The sequence below is a fragment of the Anolis sagrei genome, chromosome 2 (genome assembly GCF_037176765.1).
Source record: "Anolis sagrei isolate rAnoSag1 chromosome 2, rAnoSag1.mat, whole genome shotgun sequence".
Lineage (NCBI taxonomy): Eukaryota > Metazoa > Chordata > Lepidosauria > Squamata > Dactyloidae > Anolis > Anolis sagrei.
Genome location: NC_090022.1, coordinates 106924614 through 106948831, shown reverse-complemented (window position 1 = coordinate 106948831; position 24218 = coordinate 106924614). Strand labels below are relative to the sequence as shown.

Sequence of the window (24218 nt, the reverse complement as noted above, 5' to 3'; positions counted from 1 at the left end):
GCTCTGGTTACATCCTGTATAGACTACTGCTACATACTCTATGTGGGGTTGCCTTTGAAAACTGTTTTGAAGCTTCAAATGATCCAGAAGGCGGCAGTCAGGCTACTAACAGGAGCAGCACTCAGGGAGCATATGACTCCACAGTTGCGCCAGGTCCACTAGCTCCCAATTTGCTACCGGGCACAATTCAAAGTGCTGGCTTTAGCCTATAAAGCCTTAAATGGTTCCGGCCCAACTTACCTATCCGAACATGTCTCTCCTTATGAACCTTCCAGGAATTCAAGATCATCTGGGGAGGCCCTGCTCTCAGTCCCGCCTGCCTCACAGGCACGCTTGGCGGGGGCGAGGGACAGGGCCTTCTCAGTGGTGGGCCCTTGGCTGTGGAATTCCCTTCCTGGGGATATTAGATCGGCCCCCTCCCTGCTGACCTTTAGGAAAAGAGTAAAAACCTGGTTTTGCAAGCAAGCTTTTGGAACCTCACTGTAACCAGATAAACTCAGTATTTTGAAAGAATATGGAATGGCTTAACGATGCAAATGGACATGGATTTAAACCTGGAAGTCATTGATTTTTATAGTTTTAAATTGTTTTTGTATGAATTTTATTATGTGATTTAAACTATTTTAAACAATGTATTTATGTGTGTTCAGCATCTAATTGTTGCCAGTTTGTATGCCACCTTGAGTCACCTTCGGGTTGAAAAGGGCAGGATAAAAGTGTGGGAAATAAATAAATAAATATGGCTATGGTCATTGTGAAAAAGATGGCAAATACGACTTCCACAAAATCAAGGTCCAGTTTAGCTGGCTAGTCACAATGTATCATGGAAAACTCCTGCAACAGAAAATTACAGAAAAAGCAAATGACTGCAGAAGAGATTAAAGAATATATGTCTCATTGTAAGGTTATAATAATCGCTGCCCTTCTCTGATCACTAATTGCTTGTACTTGTGCCACTGAATGTCAGGTTTGAACAGTTGGATAACAGTTAATTGGAATATAAACTAGAAACACACTCCTTTTGCTATCCTGGGTACTGTTATTGCTAGTATTTTTGTTCTCTATCTTTGTTATATTTTTCATGCTAATTGTGCATTAGATCTCTCCTGGTCTTTGAAGCTCTAACTTGCATGATACTTTTCATCTCTTCTTTTATTCTCTTTCATGCTCAAGATTTCCTGCTTCAGTGGTGGCATTCTTACATTCATTAAGAATCATTCATGCTTATATTTATTGTGATTTAGATATCATTGTGTGTTTATTGCATATCACTCTGCTGAAAACTGAGGAGCTAAAAACTGTAATGCCGAGTTTAAACCTGAAGACTGCATGGTATAGTTCTCCAAAATAGAGAGAAATAATCCTCACCTTTAACAGGATGTATGGCTGTTTAAACAGGCTGAAAGTCGTTTAAAAATGGTCACAATTTCTCCAAGGCCACAGGTGGATCTTCTTACTGATTTGTGATTATCTTTACACAATTCTATGCTTCTAAGACCAGAAGCAGATGAAATGTCCTCCTTCCATCCTAACTACCACTGCTGTGGCTGTGAAGGGAGATAGGGAGATAGTTCCATTATGCCTACATTCAGAAGCAAATAAAAAAACCCCTTCTTCCATCCATTGCCCTGCTTATGAAGGGAGAGAAGAAAAGTCAAGCATAGCTCCATTATCCCAAAGCCAGAGACTTATGAAAATCCCCCTCTATTCCAATTACCACTGTTTTGTCCATGGAGAGAGACAAGAAGATGCACATACAGGTCCACCATGTCTATATTCAGAAGCAGATAAAATGTTCTCCCCTTGGCTTCCCATTCCAACTGCCACTGCCCTGGCTGTGGATGGAGACAAAAAGAAGAGGCAGTATCTCTTGTATTTAATCCTCTCTCATACAGTTATCCACCGTAAATTTTGTATGAGATTGTACACCCAATGGCATGGAATTGAGTTTGGGGGCTCGACTTTTTCTTCTAAAGCACCATGAAAAGTGATAAATGAGTGATGATAGTTGTTGTAATAGTAGTGTTAGATCTACCCTTTTTACTATTGGTTTACCTGCATGTTTTCAGACACTTACAATATAACTTTTCCTATTACTTTCAGATATTAGGAATTTTAGTAGTTGCCTTTGTGCAGATAGCTGATAAAGTAATATCAATTCAGGCACCAAATTGACAAAGGCTTGGGGGTCTGATGACTTGACAAGACAATAACAGAATGGCCACAAATAAATACTTGGAGGTAAGAATATTTCCCTTTTATGTTGATTTGTTTGAATTATTTATATACCACTTGATTTCATAAAGCACTTCACATTGAACCTTATATAAAGGGTTGGTTCCCAAAGAATGGACTTACCTATAGATTCATTTTTTTACACATGTTTTTCCACCACAAATTATGCTTTTAGAACAATTAGTTCCATTTTATCTCTCATTCCACATGCTACCTCCTTTTCATTGCTAGGTTTCAAAATGGGAGAAAGGGACATTCATTTATAAAGAAACCCACTGGTAAAGAAGGATGCTTCTATGATGCTGTGAACTTACTAACATTTATTCCAGGATACAAGAAAAAATTAAATACAAAAAGCACTTACCTGAGAGAGCATCTATGAGTAGGCATATCTACTTGTACAAGAGACAAGCAGTAGCATCTACTGAATAGTTGAACGGTCAAGGTACAGCTCTTCAATCTGACAATTTTGGCCTCAGTTGCCCACTTTTCACTTTGAAGCAAAGAGAAGCAGAGAGTAGTCTACATTTTCAGTAGCTTAGATGCTATCAATGAGTTGTTGTCTTTTTGCCTTGCAGGAGCTAATTTTTACATCGGGCAATTTTAACTGAGCACTTCAGGCAAGCAATTCATTCATTCAAAAAAACAAAACTCATGTTGCTCAGACCATTTGTTCAACAGTTGTCTTTTTGTATCAAATTTTATTGTGAGGACATCACTAGTGACCACATTCTGAAGATCCTGCACTGCCCATATTGTCCTCCTTGATGAAAGTTTTATTCATATATTTATAAAGAGTGGCTAAGGAAGCTTAGGTGGGGAAGGCAAACTGCTTTGCATATATATCCATCTATCCTCACAGCCATCCTTGTTAGTTAACTGGTCTTTCACCAGATCAGAGCTTCTTTTGTATGACAAGGCACGTGATTAAACCAATCTGCCCTCAGATCCACAGAGTATGCTGTCAGCTCCGGCTGCATGTGCCTAGCAGTAGTGCTTCCTTGACTATGACTACAATGGTGAAAAACTGAATAAAAACAGATCAATTGCTTACATTTGATATTGCATTTTCAGATGTTTCGTTCTATTACCATATATACATTTCACCAGAATTGGTCTTTAAAATTACTTTTCACTTATCTTCCTGACTCTAGACTTTGAAGTAATACTTCAATGACAGCCGAACTGAGACATTTAACAGCTTCCTGAACAGACCTTTCAGTATTCTGTGCCATACGAAAGAACTCCTTTGCTTTTGAAATTTTTCTCCTGTAGAAGACTATTAAAGTTATGAGGATAGGGTGAGAAATGAATAAATCCTGAGGCTTACCAATGATGTCATTACACTGGTCAATAAGATACATAGAACCAAGGACTTTTCATGATACCAAGATCAGCTAACCAAATCAGGATGCACGAGCAATTAACTCTTTAATTAAGATGAATGGGAGACATTAACCCTCCTTAAACTCTGCTCATCTGTACTCACAAATAGAAAAAGATGGATGTCTTCTTTGCAAGAAATGTAGCTTTTATTTTTCATCTGTTGACAGCATCTCATTCTTCCTCCTCTGTAAATAAATCCACCAAAAACATTACAAAACATAGAATTAAAGTAGGCACAACCAATCAGTGCATTTTTCTTTGCTTAAAGAAACCATACATGCATTACATTTAACTTTCAATGAACTTATAATTTATATAAATTTCTAAGTGGGGAGATCAGAGAATGGAATATCTTTTCCACCCAAATTCATTTCATCACGTCTCACAGTAGTGTGGGTAAATACCAGTTTGTTTCATTTTTTTAAAAATGTCAGCTGTTCAGACTAAAGGGTTGGAAACATAAGAGATACTGCAATTCACTTAACCTCAGTCAACAGAGAGATCCCCCCTTTAGATACACATAGTTGTAATTTTACAAAGTCTTTATCTTCTTTGACAAAGATTACTGCTGCCTCACCAAACTATAACACTCATGATTCCATAGCAACAGGCATGTAGCCGGGGGGGGGGGGGGCTCGGGGGGCTTCAGCCCCCCCCCCCCGAAATTCTCATGGTGGTTCGCGAAAAGGCCTTACTGGTGCATTATTTAAACTGTTATGTTTATTAATATCATGATTTGATCACCATACTCAATATATCCCATATGTATGGGGGTATTGGGGTAATGATACAAAAGGTTTGCTAGGCTAGACCCTCTTTCACTCAGACTCAGCCCCCCCCCCCGAAACTCAGCCCCCCCCGAAACCCCCCCCCCTGAAAATTTTTTAGCCCCCCCCCCCCCGAAACGAAATCCTGGCTACGGGCCTGCATAGCAATGAGCCATAACAGGAAAAGTGGCGTCAAACTGCATTAATTCTACAGTGTAGATGCATCCTCTGTGTCATTCCCCATGTATTTCATCAAAATATATTGTTTCATCTTGTTTCCCAGTTGTACATCTTTTTTCCCCTCCCAACCTTTTATTACTACTTGTGAAGGAACATCCATATAGAGCCATATATGAATCTCTGGCCACATCTACACTGACCATTGGATGCAGTTTAAACCTAGCTTCAGACTGAGGTGGCTAGACAACAAACACCCACCAAAGCTTGTGAAAGAAAACTCTTAATGTATTGTACACCAGAATTCAAATTGGCACTAGGATTTCCTATGTACTCATTTACACAGCAAAAACATTTTCTTCAAAACTTATTTGAAACTTAAGTGGCTAGTGTAGATGATCCCTGTATATGATCAACAGATATTAAATTTTGTTTGTTTGTTTGTTTGTTTGGGTTTTTTTTTTGTTTTTTGGTGTCAGGAGTGACTTGAGAAACTGCAAGTCACTTCTGGTGTGAGAGAATTGGCCATCTGCAAGGCCATTGTCCAGGGGACACCAGGATGTTTTGATGTTTTGCCATCCTTGTGGGAGGCTTCTCTCATGTTCCCATATTGAGCTGGAACTGACAGAGGGTGCTCATCCATGCTCTCACCAAATTCGAACCTTTGACCTGTTGGTCTTCAGTCCCTCTGGCACCAGGGTTTAACCCATTGCACCACCGGGGGCTCCAGATTTTAAAGTAGCTAATAGATTCATACAATAGAAAGAATAGATTTTTTTCCTGAAATCAGTTTGACTCATGGAGAAGGGCTTGCTTAAACAGATGGGATGCAAAGTAACTAGATAATCTTTGCTTTGAATTACATAATGACAAAACATCTACACTGAAATGCAGCAGAAATAAAAAATTTAATTTAGAGTAGGTCCACTGAATCATTTCTCATGCCAGTAAGGGAATGCTCAAGATCCTGCAAGGAAGACTCCAGCAAGACATGGAGAGAGAGTTGCCAGATGTGCAAGCTGGGTTTAGAAAAGGCAGAGGAACGAGAGACCAAATTGCCAATATCCGCTGGATAATGGAGAAAGGCAGGGAGTTTCAGAAAAACATCTACTTCTGCTTCATTGACTATTCTAAAGCCTTTGACTGTGTGGATCATAATAAATTGTGGCAAGTTCTTAGTGGGATGGGCATCCCAAGCCACCTTGTCTCTCTCCTGAGGAATCTGTACAAGGACCAAGTAGCAACAGTAAGAACTGACCACGGAACAACAGACTGGTTCAAGATTGGGAAAGGCGTACGGCAAGGCTGCATCCTCTCACCCAACCTTTTTAACTTGTATGCAGAACACATCATGCGATGTGCGGGGCTTGATGAATGCAAAGCTGGGGTGAAAATTGCTGGAAGAAACATTAACAACCTCAGATATGCAGATGACACCACTCTGATGGCCGAAAGCGAGGAGGAGCTGAGGAGCCTTCTAATCAAGGTGGAAAAAAAAGCGCAAAAGCCGGGTTGCAGCTAAACGTCAAAAAAACCAAGATTATGGCAACAAGAATGATTGACAACTGGAAAATAGAGGGAGAAACCGTGGAGGCCGTGACAGACTTTGTATTTCTAGGTGCAAAGATTACTGCAGATGCAGACTGTGGCCAGGAAATCAGAAGACGCTTACTTCTTGGGAGGAGAGCAATGTCCAATCTCGATAAAATAGTAAAGAGTAGAGACATCAGACTGGCAACCAAGATCCGCCTAGTCAAAGCCATGGTATTCCCTGTAGTAACCTACGGATGTGAGAGCTGGACCTTAGGGAAGGCTGAGCGAAGGAAGATAGATGCTTTTGAACTGTGGTGTTGGAGGAAAGTTCTGAGAGTGCCTTGGACTGCGAGAAGATCCAACCAGTCCATCCTCCAGGAAATAAAGCCCGACTGCTCACTGGAGGGAAAGATACTAGAGACAAAGTTGAAGTACTTTGGTCACATCATGAGGAGACAGGAAAGCCTAGAGAAGACAATTATGCTGGGGAAAGTGGAAGGCAAAAGGAAGAGGGGCCGACCAAGGGCAAGATGGATGGATGGCATCCTTGAAGTGACTGGACTGACCTTGAGGGAGCTGGGGGTGGTGACGGCCGACAGGGAGCTCTGGCGTGGGCTGGTCCATGAGGTCACGAAGAGTCGGAGACGACTGAACGAATGAACAACAACAACCACTGAATCAATGGAATTTATAAGTAAGAACAGGGCTCCACAGCCACATGCGGACCCACAAGGAAACCCATAATGGAAGACCATCTTACTCGTCCAACGAGGGATCGCCTAAGTAAGTAAGTAAGTAATGTAAGTGTTAATTTCAATTTCTCAGTGGGTTTATTCTGATTGAAAGTAACAGTTCAATACAGGTCTTGTCAGGACCCAGAAGCCTTAATTAGAGCCAAACACAAGATAAGAGTTCAAACACAGCTTTATTATACAAAAATAGTCTTTCAAAGCACTTAACTTCAGTGCAAAGAGTCCCAGTAGTAATTTGGCATCAAAAACAAAGCGATACCAGTAACAAAAATATAACCCGGATTATAGCGCTGCCTTATAATCCGGATTAAACTCAAAGTTAAGCAATTCGCTTGAAAGTTGGCACAGCACAAAAACAGAAGATGGAAAAACGAAGTCCAAAAATGAGGAATTGTTCAAGCACAAAGTTATAAGAGTTTAAAGTCCAGAAAGCCAAAAACGATAGTCAAACCGGTCCGTGGTCAAGCCGTTGATAAACAAATGCTGGAACGCAGGAATCACCGAGGAACAGGAATTCAGGAACACACGAAGCTGTAGCCCAAGGACCCAAATTCAAGAGTTGGCAGTACAAAGAGTTATGTCCAACAAAGACGCTTTGCCTTCTGCAAAGTATGATGCAAACAGAGCCCACTTTTATCTCAAAGTTCCTCATCAGAGCTTGATGAGCTCCCCACCCTTTCTTCATCGCTCTCAGCTGCCCCCAACCCTGCAGCTGAATCTGAGCGCCCATCCCTCCACCTCTGCCAGTGTCTGCTAAGACTTAGATCCTGCCAAGAGGTCCCTGACTGCCAATCCTCAGTGAACCCCTCAAATTCCTCACTGGAGGTGGGTTGGTTACAAATGTCCCTTATTTGTTGAACACGGGTCCAATCCAATTCCTCCTCTTCCATATCACTCCCAGACCCAGATCTCCTTTCGAACCCCAGGAAATCCTCATCCTCTGTTGGCACACTAAGTATTTCCCGGATGCGCTTCCTCTGCAATTCCCCTTCAGACACCGGCTCGCGAGCAGCCCTCTTTACACCTCTGCTCTCTTCCCCATCCCCCATTTCGCAATCTGAGAAGCCTTGAAACATGTCCGTATCACTTGGGGCCATAATGATTTCCCTAATGCACTTTCGCTGTTGTTCTCCCTCCGACTCCTGAGCAGACCTTTTCTCCCTGCTACCAGGAGTAGCAATGCTACCAACACGCTGAACTACAACAGGTCTTGCAATTCTATTTCAATGGGACTAATTATGGTTTTGTAGATTAGATGATCCAACTGCTTTTATAGACAATATAAAAAATGTGCTATAATATTTTTGTTAAATATTAAATAATAAATATAATTTTACAGATCCCAACCACTAACTAACATGCGGTTAAAAAGATGTATTCTTGTTGGCTCACAAAACATAATATACCACTTAATATTGTGCTCATATTTATGTATTATTTGGAAAAGTACTGTGTTGGAAAAACTTCTAACCTAATAGAAACTGTTAGTCAAGACAATGATGAACAGAAAAAATACCAAGCATTATGAAATAGTTAAATAAAACATCAAGGAATCATAATTAACTCTGAGTGAGTCCACTGATGTATTTCAATATATGACAACTTGAGAATTATTGGCTGTTGGTGGCAACATAATGTTGCAGTAGGAAAGATATTCCATCTAGCAATTGCATCCCAGCCCCAACATGCAATTTATTTAAATAAAAATGTAATGTTCATTTGTGGGATTAACAGAACTCAGAAACCACTGGGCAAATTGACACCAAATTTGGACACGAGACCCCTAACAACCCAATGTATGTCCTTCACTCAAAAATTGATTTTGTCATTTGGGAGTTGTAGTTGCTGGGATTTATAGTTCACCTATAATCAAAGTGCATTCTGAACTCCACCAAACTTGGCACACAGGACTCCCATGACCAACAGAAAACACTAGAAGGGTTTGGTGGGCATTGACCTTGAGTTTGGGAGTTGTAATTCACCTACATGCAGAGAGCACTGTGGACTCAAACAATGATGGATCTGGACCAAACTTGGCATGAATATTCCATATGCCTAAATATGAACACAAATGGAGTTTGGGGGAAATATACCTTGACATTTGGGAGTTTTAGTTACTGAGATTTATAGTTTACCTACAATCAAGGAGCATTCCGAACCCCACCAATGATGGAATTGGGGCAAACATCCCACACAGAACCCTTATGACCAACAGAAAATACTGTGTTTTCTGGTGGTCTTTGGTGACCCTTCTGACACCCCCTGGTGACACCCCCCCTCCCCCCGTCTTCCCAGGTTGATAAATGCTGCCTTAAGGCCATCCAGTCCAACTCCCTTCACCAGGGCAAGAAAACATAATGAAAGCCCTCCCGGCAAAGGGCCATCCAGCCATTCACAGACACACACACATATGTATATGACAGATGCAGTATCAAAGATTTGAAAGGGACCCCTAAAGAAGGGCAATGATATGTTGCATGTTCCAGAGTAGGAAAACCAGACAATCTCCACATCAACACTGACAAAGAAACAGCAAGAAATACTGTTTACCCACAAGCAAAAAGACATTACATATATTAGAAACCAACACTTTCTCATTACTTTATTTTCCAGATCACCAAACTGGGCCACAGCAATGCATGGCAGGGGACCGCTAGTATATTATAAAATGTAATATTATTATATAATGTTGTTCCCTCATTTAGACATTTGGAAGAATAGGAAGTTGCATTCAGTAGCTATGATTTTGATTTATTTCTTCCTTGACAAAATCGGGATTCTCACTATTGAATGTCTAACAACAACAACAACAACAACAACAACAACAACAACTTTATTTATGTACCGCTCTATCTCCCCGAGGGGACTTAGAGCGGTTTCCAAGTAACATCATCAATACATACAGAGTAAACAACATAAACATAAAATTATAAAAACAATATAGGCATAAAATTGTCACAATAGCCCATATATATTAAAAGTAATCCTGCTTGTTCAAGGCAACTTAAAAGGCCGGGCCAAGGCTAGTGCAAGCTCAAAATTTCTAGAAATTAGGTACAGTGCTATAGCAGGCAACAACAATAACAGGTACAGTCTATGGCTGTTCATTTCCGGGGCCTATTCGAGGGAGTGACTTGGGTAACTTGTAGGAAAAATAAGGTCATATTCAACAATGTTTGGGGTGAGCTAGAATACTCATTCTCAAAGGCTTGTTGAAACCACCAGGTCTTCAAACTCTTATGAAAGGAGTGGAAGGATGAGTTCTGTCTTATTTCCCCAGGAATGGTGTTCCCGAGGCAGGGGGCCACCACCGAGAAGGCCTTTTCTCTTGTCCCAACCAACTGTGCTTGTGACAGTAGCTCTCAACCTGTGGGTCCCCAGGTGTTTTGGCCTACAACTCCCACAAATCCCAGCCAGTTTACAAGCACTTAGGTTTTCTGGGAGTTGAAGGCCAAAACATCTGGGGACCCACAGGTTGAAAACCACTAGTCTAAAAAATGCATTAATAATAATAATAACAACAACAACAACAATAATAATAATAATAATAATTTATTTGTATTCCTCCCTATCTCCCCAAGAGAACTCAAGAGAACTCTGGGAAAACAATAAATATAAAATACAAAATACAAATACAATATAACCAACCCAGCACCCAAAATAAACCAACATAAACCAATTTATAACATATAACCTAAATTTAAATTTAAATTATATTTAACATAAAAACATGAACCTTAATTTATAAAAAAAACAAGATTCAGTTGCAATTATATTAAAATTAATTATGCTACAGTGCTATAAACAGAACTAGCCAACAAGCCAAAGTGCATACGAGTTCAGAAACCACTCAAGGACACAAATGCAAATCTCCAGAAATTATAACACGGTTATAACACTGTTTTTAATCCTTTAATTTCAGGAAAATTTGTGGAGCGTGACCAGCAAACTTTCCCAACAAATTAGATCTCTGATAGAAAAATGAACTCATATCTCCCAATAGATCTTTTTATGGGCTTGATTTTCTCTTTCCTGCTCCCCAACAATATATCGGGAGCTGTAGGAACTGAATGAGGATCAAATTATTGTTCATAGATAATACTGTGGTCAGATAATAATATGTTTGCATTTTAACAGCTATTAGATGTTGAGGTCTGTGGTGCTTCTGAGGATGAGGATGATGATTTTCTAGTTGAGCCTGCTGTTTCTGAGGGGAAAGAAAAAGTGTTTTTCGAGGCTTGATGTGTGGAGTCTGCAGACCAAGGCAGACTTCTTTGATAAGTTTAGGGGTAAAATGCAGGGCTGGGGGTCCACTAACTTCCCTCCTGGGTATCTAGTCACCTCCATCACCCCCCCCCCCCAATTTGAGATTTCAGCCAGTTGTTTGGCCTAAATCCCAAGAGGAACTACATGGTTTCTCTTAGTATTTAGGCATGTCTGGAAGGGCCTTCAAGGCCAGGACTTTCTTGATTGAAACTTTCCATCTGGAATGTGATCTTCCTGTTTTCCTGCAGTCTTTACCTTATCAAACTTGTTTTTTAACTCAATATGTATCAAAAGTATGGCCGACACAGTTTAGTTATCTTGGCTTCTTGAGTTAATTAATCGGTTAAACTCCAAACTGTATCCATAGAAGTCTTTTCCAGCAACACATTTTAAATGGTGATTTTCTTCCTATTCACTGTACAACCTTCATAACCAGACATAAATAAGAAATATAGTATATGGATCACCCTACTTTTGATATTCAGTTATATAACTTTACTCTTCATGGTTTTATCTTGTTTCTTCATAGCTGTCCTTCCAAGTTCTAACATTCTGATTTATTGACTGCATTCTCTATTTTGATTAATTAATGAGCCAAGTTATTGAAGGTCTTGAACTATTTTAATGTAATTATAGCCTACTTTTAAAGTATTTAAATTATCTTGTGAGCATTCTTTTTTGCTTTTTAATGTTTAACTTTCATTTTCTGAGTAAAATATTGTGTAATTATTTGACTCAAAAGGTCTTATTCCTGTCCACTTCGGCTTTCTGACTCCAAGTATTGCAATGTTTATATGTTCAATTTCTTCCATCCTTTTTTTTTATTATACCTAGCTTCCTCTGATTCATGATTCCCCATTCTTATAACATGTGTTGTGCACCTTTGAATTTCCCTTTCACCTCCGAACACATCAACTGCTGATCATGCTTTTGGCTTGAGTCCAGTCATGTCATTAGCCTCAGCACTACGCATAGTTGTCCTCTGTTGTACCCCAGTAAGTCATTGACTGTCATGTTGCCCAGGGGGGGGTCTCATCTTCTGGCACTATTTTTTGGTTCAGTTAAGATTGTCTCATCATAGGATTTTCATGTTAGAAGACATTCAACTCTATCTTCTGCACACTTTAAATGTGTTTCCTATGATGTCACTGTCATTATGCCTGAAAAATCTTCTGCCAGTCTCTCTCTCACCCACACACAAACAACTGCTACTTCTGCTCAGAAGCTGGTCGGCATAGCCTCTTACTTCACAGGAGCATGTAATCCCACCACTGCAGAAAGGTAGTGAATTGTAACTAAGTTACAGTCAATAAAATCCTCATCCCATCATTTTTAAGGCCTTATTTTCATGTATCTAAAACTGATGCTTCTTGAAAATCACTGGAGTGCTTGCCTACAGTTTCCTAACCTCAAGGTTAATCTAAAGATGCCATTTGGAAACCTCAGTGTATAATCATGTGAGAATAAGTTGTTGCATTTTGTGTTAACGATTGAGTCCCTTTACTAGATCTTTGTCTGAAAATGTAACTGAAGATTTCAGTTTTTAATGGATGAATCTTTCATAAGTGGAGACTGGAGTTTTGGCTGAGAGAGCATTATCTCCCCTGCATCTTATGGGTCTATCTCAGGATGGACGTGGCCTTTTACGTGTTGTTGCTCTAGACAGAATAGTTAATGTCAATGGATTCTGGGAGTCACAGTCTAATGACATCTGGTGACTCTTACTCTGGTTCATCCAATTTAGGCAGTTCAGAGACAATGGCATCCACTTGGAGTTTGCCCTTTAACTGAAAAGTGCCTATGGAGGCTTGACAAAGTCAAAGTCTTGGCTTTGGCAGAATTGCAAGATAACTCTATTTGATTTTGATAGCTAGCATTGTGTTTTATTTATTTTATATCTGTTTTATGTATTGTTTCACTCACCAATGGTATTTTTGACAGGTGTGAATTGAAATGTAAATAAATAATGTGTATAAATGCCATTCTTCCCCTAACTGCTTTTGTATGGCAACCATTCACACCCATGGGGTAAAGGGATACATGCACACACTTTGAAAACAGATATCATTAACACATTTGTAGATTTTCATACTAATGCAAAAAGCGAAAAGATATGCATCAACTTTTTAAAAAGAAATAACTATAAAGGCAATAGAGTAGAGATTTGATTCTCTCCACAGCGCTTTCTCAAATCTCTCTTCCCCTGCTTCATTAGCTGGGCTGTCCTCCACCAATGTTGCTGTTGGTGTTATGTTAAATTATACAGGTAGCTTTTCTAGACTGTCAAGATTTTTGACTGTTCCAGCTCCCTGTTGTTCAGTCAGTGATCTGTTTACTAGGAATGCTGCATATAGTGCAGAGTTTTGTTTGGGGGCTTTCTTTTTTATGAGAAGCTCTGACAAAAGTTGTCAAGTTTGCTTTTATTCAAGAATAAATGGAACTATTTGTTAGCATACTCTCATAGGCTTAGATGCATGAATGATGTGGAAAGCAGCAGAATGTGATGAGGGCCAGGAAAAATGATGCCCCTTTTATTAATCAATGCAGTCCAGGAAGAATGACATGGCCCAGGGCAATGCAGAATAAGAAATGATAAATTATATAAATTGCACTTTTTTATATAAAAAAGTGTTCTGGCTCCATAATAGTACAGAATTAAACATTACCAACTGCAATTACCACTGGCACCAGCACCTTCAACTTCCACCATATCTAGGACTCATTATTTTTGTTTGAAAAATTAAAAACAAAAAATTGGCTCGCATTAGGGAGTTGCAATATTGTAAGAACACAGCCATTACAGCTTGCCTTTTTTTTTTTTTTGCACAGACTGGAATTCTGAACAAAACATGCAGTGACCAAAATCCCCTGCTGCCAAAATTAAATTTTCTCTGCTGCACCCCCCCCCCCCCACACACACACACACCAGAGCCACACACATACACCAGTAAAGAGTGGTAAGAGAAAAGTTCAGTTATTTTTCTTATAGTATAACACAAAGAATTGTTTTTCCAGGACTTTAACATTTTGAGTTAACCATTATTTCAGGCAAATTTAAGAACTAGGACTCCTGTGAAAGGGAAACTTCATCCTTTCTAATAAAAGCTGTCCTCCTAGAGAAAATCCTTTCTCCTTTTGATCATGGTAGGAGAAAGTTTAAACCTTGTCACCCATTCCACAGTTCTGCTCCAGCTCAGGCTGTCTATATGTGGATATACAGATCTAGATCTCCTATGCTAGGGACATCTGGGGCATCTAAGAATGTAAACTCCAGCCCAATTGTGGCATCTAGGAATGTAAACCCCTGCTGTAAATGGCCTTTGTAACCAAAAGTCTCATGAGTTGTGATGCTGGCACTTCATATAGCCATGTGGCAGACAAAAAAACCCCTTTCCTTTCAGCCCTGAAATTTGTCTCTGCCTGGTGAGTCTAGGAAGTATACTCAATCTTGAACACTGGGAAAGGCAGGACCCTGAGATGTGATGACCCTCATAACAATAAAATTAGACACAAGGTTCATTAAGCTAGATAATGATAGCTATCTGTAATAGCATCTCGATAAATAGTCTTGTGTATGGGGCTGAACTTATGCTGTTATCCGCCTCCAAGTCAATTCAGGAACCACTTGTCTTGGGGATGTCTTTATTTAACAAGGGATTACCATTGCTTTTCTCTTAGGCTGTGACAATGTGACTTGCCCAGGATCATCCAGTGGGTTTTCATGACAGGGCAAGTCCAAACCACTGCATCATGCTGGTTCATTTACTTGAACATGTTCTATGACATCTTTATAGCAAGCAAATAAATATCACCAGGGAGGAAGGTTTTTGTTTTTGTTTTGTTTTTTAAAAAAACCCAGATGTTAGAACAAAAAATATACAAAGGATGTAATTGTTGACATAATGAAAATACAGGAAAATCTAGAGTACACAAATGGTTTTAATATGAACTTTAAAGAAATTATCCAAGTTATTGAACCCTATCTGCAAAACAGGGTCAACATCTTGCATAATCTTCTTATAGTTCAGAGTAAAGCTCAAAAAGGATTCACTGCCCTGCTGATATGTAAGTCATTATCTTGATCCATGTTTATTTTCCTTCTAATAGAATAATGAAAAAGAACATGTATGGTCTACAACCTATAACCATAGAGAGACCCTAAGACTGAAATCTTCTTGGAGCAGAACAGCAGGGATTACACCTTACCCAGGGTTGTGCGGTCATAGAAAGGCAAGACAGACAAAATCTGTTAGTTCTGAACCATCCATTTCGCCAGTGCATTTATGTTTGCATGGCTTTGGTGGCCATATCCTTTTCCTCTTACCATCAATACATATGCCAGATGGTGACAGAAACAATATTGCTCTGGATTTATGCATGTATTTATTTAAGTTGTAAGCACTGAATATAGTTATTCATTAGAAAAGAAATGCCTGTCCCTTGACAATTTCAAATCCAGAAAATACAAATAATAAAACATAATAAAATATGAATACAAAAATAAAATGTATCCACATAAAATAATGACAAATTAAATATTAGGTTATTATGGAAAGAATTCAAAATGTTTCCAATTAATTAACAGTTTTAAAGCAGGAGAAGAAAACTTTTCATACCTTTCAGGATGCAGGTACTGTACAGTCATCTGTTTAAAAAACAGTTTTTGTGACTAAAAAGGTCAGTGCCCTAGGGAAGACAATCTCACTTCCACAAAATATGGAATTTGGAAGAATTCCATACATTACACAGTTGTAGGTTTATGATACCAGCTCATCTGCCATGGCTTCATCTTACAGAATCCTTAGCATGTAGTTGTATTGTTTTGGTAATTTTATATGTCAAAAAACATGATTGTGTCTTTAATGTAAAATGTTGCATTCAGTATTTAGAATCCCCAGCCAGGACCTCCTCTGGTGCCTCTGACCAAATTACAAACCCCAGAATTCCATAGGATGCTTTTAAAATTCTTCAGGGTTCCATTTTGTCCCCCATGCTATTTAACATATACATGAAATTGTTGAGAGAGGTCATCTGGATTTTTGGAGTGCGGTGACACCTATATACAGGTGGCACCCAACTCAACTACTCCTTTCTGTTGCGGTTTATCAGTCTATGCGGAAGCTACCCAGCAGTCTTCCCAGCCCTCTGTTGAATCACACAGAGTCAGAGGAAAAAGGAAAAACAAAATTTACTCTTGAGTAGTCAGAGATAAATATGCAGCTTTACAAAATAACCAGCCTTGAAAATAAACTTAGTCCATTGCAGCAAAATAACCCATACAAAGTCCAATGCATTAAAACCATGCATTCTCTGCTTCTTCAATGGTGCAAGGAGTCTTGTAGTAAATGGTCCAGAACTTCAGCAAGTCCTGTAGTATAGAAGTCCCATTCGGTCTCTTCTCAGTTATCTGATCACCTGAATATATCAAGAAAACACTCCTCATGATATACTCCATGCAGGGAGTGGCTCAAGCATAATTGCTTAATTGTCCAGGTGTTCTTCCTCAACACACACACACAGAGGAGATGATTCTTGCAAAGACTTAGCATACATATGCACATCCTGTAACTCTTTCCACCTAAAGCCAAGTAAGCTGTCCTTACTCTAAACCAGTGTCTATCATCAGTAATGGACTGGATGAGGGAAAACAAATTGAAACTGAATTCAGACAAGACAGAGGTACTACTGGTCAGTTGGAAAGCAGACCAGGAATAGGGACCCAGCTTGTACTCAGTGGGGTCACACTCCCCCTGGTGCTGTTGTTTTTCACTTTGAAAATGTTTTAATGGTTTTCACTGTGAAATTTTAATACTGTTTATATTTCATTCTGTTCTGCATATTTGTATATTTTAAATTGTATGCTAATGCTTTTAACTGAAGCCACTTTCAGTCTCCTTGTGGAGAGAAAAAGTGGGATACAAATTATTATTATTATTATTATTATTATTATTATTATTATTATTATTCCATCCTGATGGGTGCCACCTTGTCGTGGTGGGGGGCTCAACTGCTCCAGGGATGCTGAGAGCTGTGCTGGCGGTAGTGTAACTACCAACAGGTTCAACCAAGCCAGAGAGGTCTCAGCTGAGGAGTGGAACCAAGAGCACCTAACCCATTAGCATTATGGAGAAACAAACCAAAAGGAAATCTATACTGGCTCGGTCGACACCTAGGATAAAAAGGACCATTGTGGATGCTGCTGATTCTGGACACCCATCGACAAGTGGGCTACAGAAGCAAAATACAAATGAACATTCACAGAAGCGGCAGAAATATACAATGCCAGAAAACCGCGCAATTATGAAACACTATTACAAATCAGAACCTCAAAAGTGTGGCTACAAAAAAAAGATGTATCAGTTGTGGAAACAAGAGTATCCTGACTCACAACTAATAAAGGATAAAGGAGTTTGAAGAAAATTTCTCAGAGAAATGGAACAGATGGAAATAACAACTGAAATAATCAGCAAACGAGTGCAAAAAGTCAAGAACTGGACATTGCCTGTAATGATCAACTGCATGGATTTTGGCTAAAATATCTGACTAGTCTACATGGAAAATGGCCCAACAATTCAATGAGATGCTACACAAAGGAAGTATCAGTGAATGGTTAACAACTGGGAGAACACATCTGATACAGAAGGATCCAGCAAAAGGAGCAGCACCAGGAAACTACAGGCCAATAACATGTTTGCCCACAATGTTTAAACTACTAACCAGCATCATAGCTGACAGAATTCAAAATTATCTTGAAGAAAATAAGATTTTGCCAGATGAACAGAAAGGCAACAAATGGAAACGCAGGGGCACAAAAGACCAGTTATTAGTTGACAAAATGATTCTGGAGAACTGCAAAAGCCAAAAAACCAATTTTCACATGATGTGGATTGACTACAAAAAAAAAGCCTTTGACTCACTCCCATACAGTTGGATCATCAAGTGCCTATACACCATTGGGATTTGTAAAAATGTTGGCACTTTTATTGAAAATATGATGAAGCACTGGAAAACTGAACTGTTTGTTGGACATGAAAACTATGGACTTGTCAACATCAGAAGAGGAATTTTCCAGGGAGACTCATTGTCCCCACTGTTTTTCATCACTGCCATGATCCCTCTGTCAGCAATCTTAAAAAAAAAAAAAAACTTCGGCTATCAAACATCTCATAGATTTATTTATTTATTTACTCCATTTATATACTGCTTTTCTCAGCTCTCAGGTGACTCAAAGTGGTTTACAGTAGCAAAAAATCGATACTTAAACATCATAAAACATTTAAAACAATTAAAACAATTAAAATCATGGCATCAATATACAATCACTACAAAGTCAATACAACATAACTCATAGCATCTCTTAGTTGAAATCAATATCCAATCTTGTCATCCAGTCATTCCATGTTACAATATTTGTTACAGTGCCTTTTCGAATACCTGCTCGAACACCCAGGTCTAAACCTTCCTACGAAATGCTAGTAAAGAAGGGGCCGATTCAATGTCTCTGGGAATGGCATTCCATAGGCGAGGTCTCACAAAATTTCACATCTGCTGTACATGAATGACCTGAAGCATTATGGGAAAACCAAAACTGAAATCCAGTCTCTGACTAACACTGTCCGAATCTTTAGCACTGATATCAACATGGAAATGGAGTTTGGTTTGGACAAATGTTCGACAGTGGCACTGAAGAAGGGAAAAATCATTGAAAGTGAGGGCATAAATATGCCCAATGGCCAAGTGATAAAGTGTCACCAGCCAGCAGCCTATAAATATCTGGGCATACAACAGCTGGACAACATCAAACAATGAACATGTGAAAACTGTGATCAGCAAAGAATACATTCAAAGGTTCAGAACAATTCTCAAAAGCAAGCTTAATGGAAGCAATGCCATCAAGGCCATAAACACCTGGACCATACCTGTCATAAGATATACTGATGGCATAATAAACTGGATGCAGGCAGAACTGGACAATTTGGACAGAAAAACAAAAAAGCTCATGACCATTCATAATTCACTACATCCTCGCAGTGATGTTGACCAGCTCTATCTGCCTAGAAGGTATGGTGGCAGAGGACTCTAACAAGTGAAACAAGCAGTTGAAGAAGAAAAACACACCCTGGCAGAATATGTCAAGGAAAGCCAAGAACCTGCTTTAATTGAAGTCAATAATTGGAAACTTCTCAAAGCACAGGAGACAGAGAACAAGTACAAGAAAACTGCACTACAAATCAGAGCTGACATCTGGCACAACAAAGCATTGCATTGGCAGTTCCTTGACAAAATTGAAGGAAAGGTTGACAGGGAGAAGACCTGGTTATGGCTCACAAATGGAACACTGAAGGAGACAGAAGGCCTGATTCTTGCAGCCCAGGAGCAAGCCATCAGAGCAAATGCCATTAAGGCCAGGATCGAAAAATCAATGAATGACCCAAAATGCAGACTGTGCAAGGAAGCTGATGAAACCATATCCTCAGGTGTTGCAAGAAAATCGCACAGACGGACTACAAACAAAGACCCAACTCTGTGGCCCAGATGATTCACTGGAACTTATGTCACAAGTACCACCTGCTAGCAGTAAAGAATTGGTGGGATCATAAACCCTCAAAGATTTATGAATCCAGACTGACAAAGTTTTGGAACACCAGACATCACGATTGTGGAAAAGAAAAAGTCTGGATAATTGATGTCGCCATACCAGGTGACAGCCGCATTGAGGAAAACAAAAGGAAAAACTCAGCCTTTAGCAGGACCTCAAAATCAAACTGCAAAGGCTTTGGCATAAACTAGTAGAGGTGGTCCCAATGGTCATTGGCACACTGGGTGCCATGCCAAAAGATCTCAGCCAGCATTTGGAAACAATAAACATTGACAAAATCACAATCTGTCAACTGGAAAAGGCCACCTTAGTTGGATCTGCATGCATCATTCGAAAATACATCGCACAGTTCTAGACCACTTGGAAAGTGTTCGACTTGTGATTTTTTGATACGAAATCCAGCATATAGATATTGTTTGCTGTGACATACTGTGTTTTTGTGTCAGTAAAATAATAATAATAATAATAATAATAATAATAATAATAATATGGAATGATAGCAGTATAATTTCAAGAGCCCAGAATCCCATTAGAAGATCCTGTGAAACAGAACAAAAGAAATATTTACAAATACAACCATGTTTTCTGAAAAAATCAGGTCTCACATTAACCAACACTAAATCTGATATTCATGGTCATAGTGTGAGTTTCCCAAGCCAGACAAGATTTGTCAATGGATGTTTGAGAGTGATTTTTTTTAAAACAAAAAAAGCAGACACCTCTTTCATGTGGAGAAAAATGACAGATCTTGGTGAAACAAGTCAGTTGAATATTAAGTGAGATTTCTTCCAAGTTGTACAAAAGCTTCCCAGTGGGTCACCAAGCTGTGCTTCAACATTTTTCATGTGTATTTTTGGACAATATGTGCTATGATTAGAAATTGTCCTCACACTTCATTCTTGATTCTGAGGCTGCAGCTGGCCACTTGACTAAAAGCTACCTTTTCTTTATTTGATTAAAATTATATTTTAAGCACCCTACATCCTTGCAGGTACTGTATCAGCTTGCTATGCAGCAATAGAGTAGTAAACAATAGAACAGCAGCAGCAAGAAGAACAACGAAAAATTGTTATTCTTAGTATCATAGTCAACCAAATGTTACTGTTGGTTGTTATTGCTTTTGTGTTATTGTCATTAAACTTTTTGTATTTTGTGTGTTTGCACCTTTGAGCGCTTTTGAGCTGCCCCGAGTCCCTTCGGGAGATGGTGGCAAGTTATAAATAAAGTATTATTATTATTATTATTATTATTATTATTATTATTATTAGAAACACAACAAGGTGAGTCCACAGCAGACACTCTGCTGGCTGTTGAATTGGATCACACGTCGAACACTTCCCAAATGTCTAGGACTGTGTGATGTATCGACAAATAATGTGTGCAGATCCCAGTAAGGTGGCAGTTGGTAATTTTGTCAGCACCAATTGTGTTTAAGTGCAGGTCAAGGTCTTTAGGCACTGCACCCAGTGTGCCGATCAACACTAGGATCACCTTGACTGGCTTGTGCCACAGTCTTTGCAGTTCGATCTTTAAATCCTCATATCGTGTCAGCTTTTCCAGTTGTTTCTCTTCAATCCTGCTGTCACCTGGGATTGCAACATTGACAATCCACACTTTGTTTTTTAACACGATCGTGAGGTCAGGAGTATTGTGCTCCAAAATTCTGTCTGTCTGAATTCGGAAGTCCCAGACGAGTTTGACGTGTTCATTTTCTGTAACTTTTTCTGGCTTGTCATCCCACCAGTTCTTTGTCGCAGGCAGATGGTATTTGTGGCACAGGTTCCAATGAATCATCTCAGCAACGGTGTTATGCTTCTGCTTGTAGTCTGTCTGTGTGAGCTTCTTGCAGTAGCTGAGGATGTGATCTTTTGTTTCATCTGCTTCCTTGCAGAGTCTACATTTGGGATCTGTCGTTGACTTTTCAATTCTGGCTTTGATGGCATTTGTTCTAATGGCTTGTTCTTGGGCTGCCAGAATAAGGCCCTCTATCTCCTTTTTTCAAAGTTCCACTTGTGAGCCACAGCCATGTTTTTTCCTTGTCAATTTGGCTCTCAAATTATTATTATTATTATTATTATTATTATTATTATTATTATTATTATTAGCCGGAGGGTTCTCTTCCACAAAAGTATGTCGATGGGTGCTCACTGATTATTGCGGAAAATTTCAATTTTTTTGCACTAACTTGCTAAAAGTTACCAAATATAAATTATTCCAATTAAAAATTAATTTAAATGGTGTTCTGAGCTGCATCAATAGGGGAGCCTAGATCAAGGGAAGTGGTATTACCACTCTATTCTGCTTTAGTCAGATCTCACCTGGAATACTGTATCCAGTTCTGGGCATCACAGTTCAAGAAGGATATTGACATGCTGGAACCGAAATGATCAAAGGTTTACAAACCAAACCTATCATCATCATCATCATCATCATCATCATACCACTTTTATCTCTTGATACAAATAGTAAAAATAATTAAATAACCAGTCAATTAAAATCCCTTAAAACACTTAAAACAATTGCAAACTGTTAAAATAATCAAATACCCTGCAGCAGCACCCTGGCTTGCTCATAAGAACTTTCTTTTAAAAGACTGCCTGAATAAATATTTTAGCCTGCCCCCCAGATAGACAGCAGGGAAGGGGCCATTCTGGTCTCCCTAGGAAATTCTGTAGCACAGGGGCAGCCACTGAGAAGGCCCTTTCTTGCGTTCCTAACAACAGAGCTTGTGATGGTGGTGGGACTGAAAAAAAGCGTATTTCTTGACAATCTCAAAGCCCGGGCAGGTTCATACAGGGAGATAGGATCTGCCAAATAGCCTGGACTTGAGCAATATAGGGATTTATAGATCATGAGCATGGTGGGGTATTCTTCTTTGAAGGTTTTAAAACAAAGGCTATGTGGTCACCTATCAAAGGTGCTTTGACGATGTTCCTGCATGGCATGGGGTTGGACTGGATGGCCTTTGTGGTCTCTTCCACCTCTATAATACTATGAGTGTATAATCAGGTAAATGGTTTTAAATGTAATCTACTTAAATTATATTTGAGATGATATTTTTTACAAAATTAAAACACCATTAAAATCATTTTCCCATAATACCATGATAAATCATAGGCTTGGTTGATCTGGTTCGGAAGTTTTTAAAATCAGAATGAATGCGTATTTAAATGACTTTTAAAACAATTTCGAGCCATGCTGGAATAGTGTGAGGAGTAATAACGAATTGAAACAATTTACCCATTTTTCGGAATTATTTTCGTATGTCTGGTCAAGGTTTACAATCTCACAGTTTCCCTGCCCCCCCTGGCGACAAGCGGCGATGCGGAAGGATGAGGTGGGCGTGGCCATGGCCAGCTCTTCCTGAAGGCCATGCCCCCAGTGGCCATCAAGAAGAGCTGGGCGTAGCCACACCCACCTCATTCCCCTGCCATCCATCGCCCTTTGCAGTCACACAGAGAAGGGAAACTGCAAGATTTTAAAAGTAATCTTGCAGTTTCCCTTCCCTGTGTGACTGCAAAGGGCGATGGATGGCAGGGGAATGAGGTGGGTGTGGCTACGCCCAGGTGACTGCAATGGGCGATGGATGGCAGAGGGAGGAGGTGGGCGTGGCCACGCCCAGCTCTTCTTGATGGCCACTGGGGGAAACCGCATCACCGCTTGTCACCAGGGAGGCCAGGGAAACTGCGAGATTTTAAACTAACGGGGGAAGGGCACCTTCCATTAACGAAGTAAACAAAGCTATTCAGATTTTTGCTATTTCCGATCTTTTTTTCAAGAAAATTTGAGAAATAATTTTAAAATCAAAACGCCAGTGCCCCCTATATACGAAACGAGTTTAGAACCATTTTTTTCTTGATCAACCAAGCCTAATAAATCAATACATGGAAAACAAAACAACTTCCTCCCTCTGAGGGCCAAGAGTGAACCAACATTCTTAACCAGTCCTCAAAAGGTGACCAGCTGAAGCCTGTGCTAATCTCCAGGGCGGGTGTATGGGCCACAAAAAGGTTGGAAGTCTGTAAAAGTGATAGAAGGGCCATGATTTATAATCCTTTTTTCTCCATTGCCCTCCTACTACAAGCCTCTATGTGAAACATTGATGCCATTGTTTGCCTCATTCTCTCTCCTTCTGGGAGGTAAATTACATCCCCTTCATCATGCATTCACCATGGCAGACAATAAAAAGCAAGGAGTGAAAGCCAAAGTCCTATGAGCTGACTACAACTTACACAGTAGGACTTTCTTCTCTTATTATTCCCATGCAGCCCCCAAATCAGTTACAAACTACACACCTAAGCAGAGAACATTAAAGACTTTGAGAGAAATGTAATGTTCCCCTTACCTGGCTCCTCTGGCTGGTGCCATTTCACTGGCAGAAAGGACTAACTAATTACAGCCCAACAAGTTTTCTCCAGATTACAATTCATGTGCAATATTGTGCATACATGTGTGTCTGTTGCACAAAGATGTCTGATTAGCTGTTGCAATATTATAATTGCC

The 24218-nt window shown here is 39.6% G+C and overlaps 1 long non-coding RNA gene across 1 annotated transcript in view; it reads right to left on the bottom strand.

Moving 5' to 3' along the window:
- Positions 1-24218, bottom strand: part of LOC132766651 (uncharacterized) — a 68034-nt gene that overhangs the window by 8914 nt on the left and 34902 nt on the right. The window contains exons 2-5 of the long non-coding RNA XR_010909439.1: positions 3725-3806; positions 2600-2728; positions 1718-1835; positions 1369-1547 (exon numbers count right to left, since the gene is read on the bottom strand). This is a non-coding gene — a long non-coding RNA (uncharacterized lncRNA). The remainder of the gene's footprint in view (positions 1-1368; positions 1548-1717; positions 1836-2599; positions 2729-3724; positions 3807-24218) is intronic.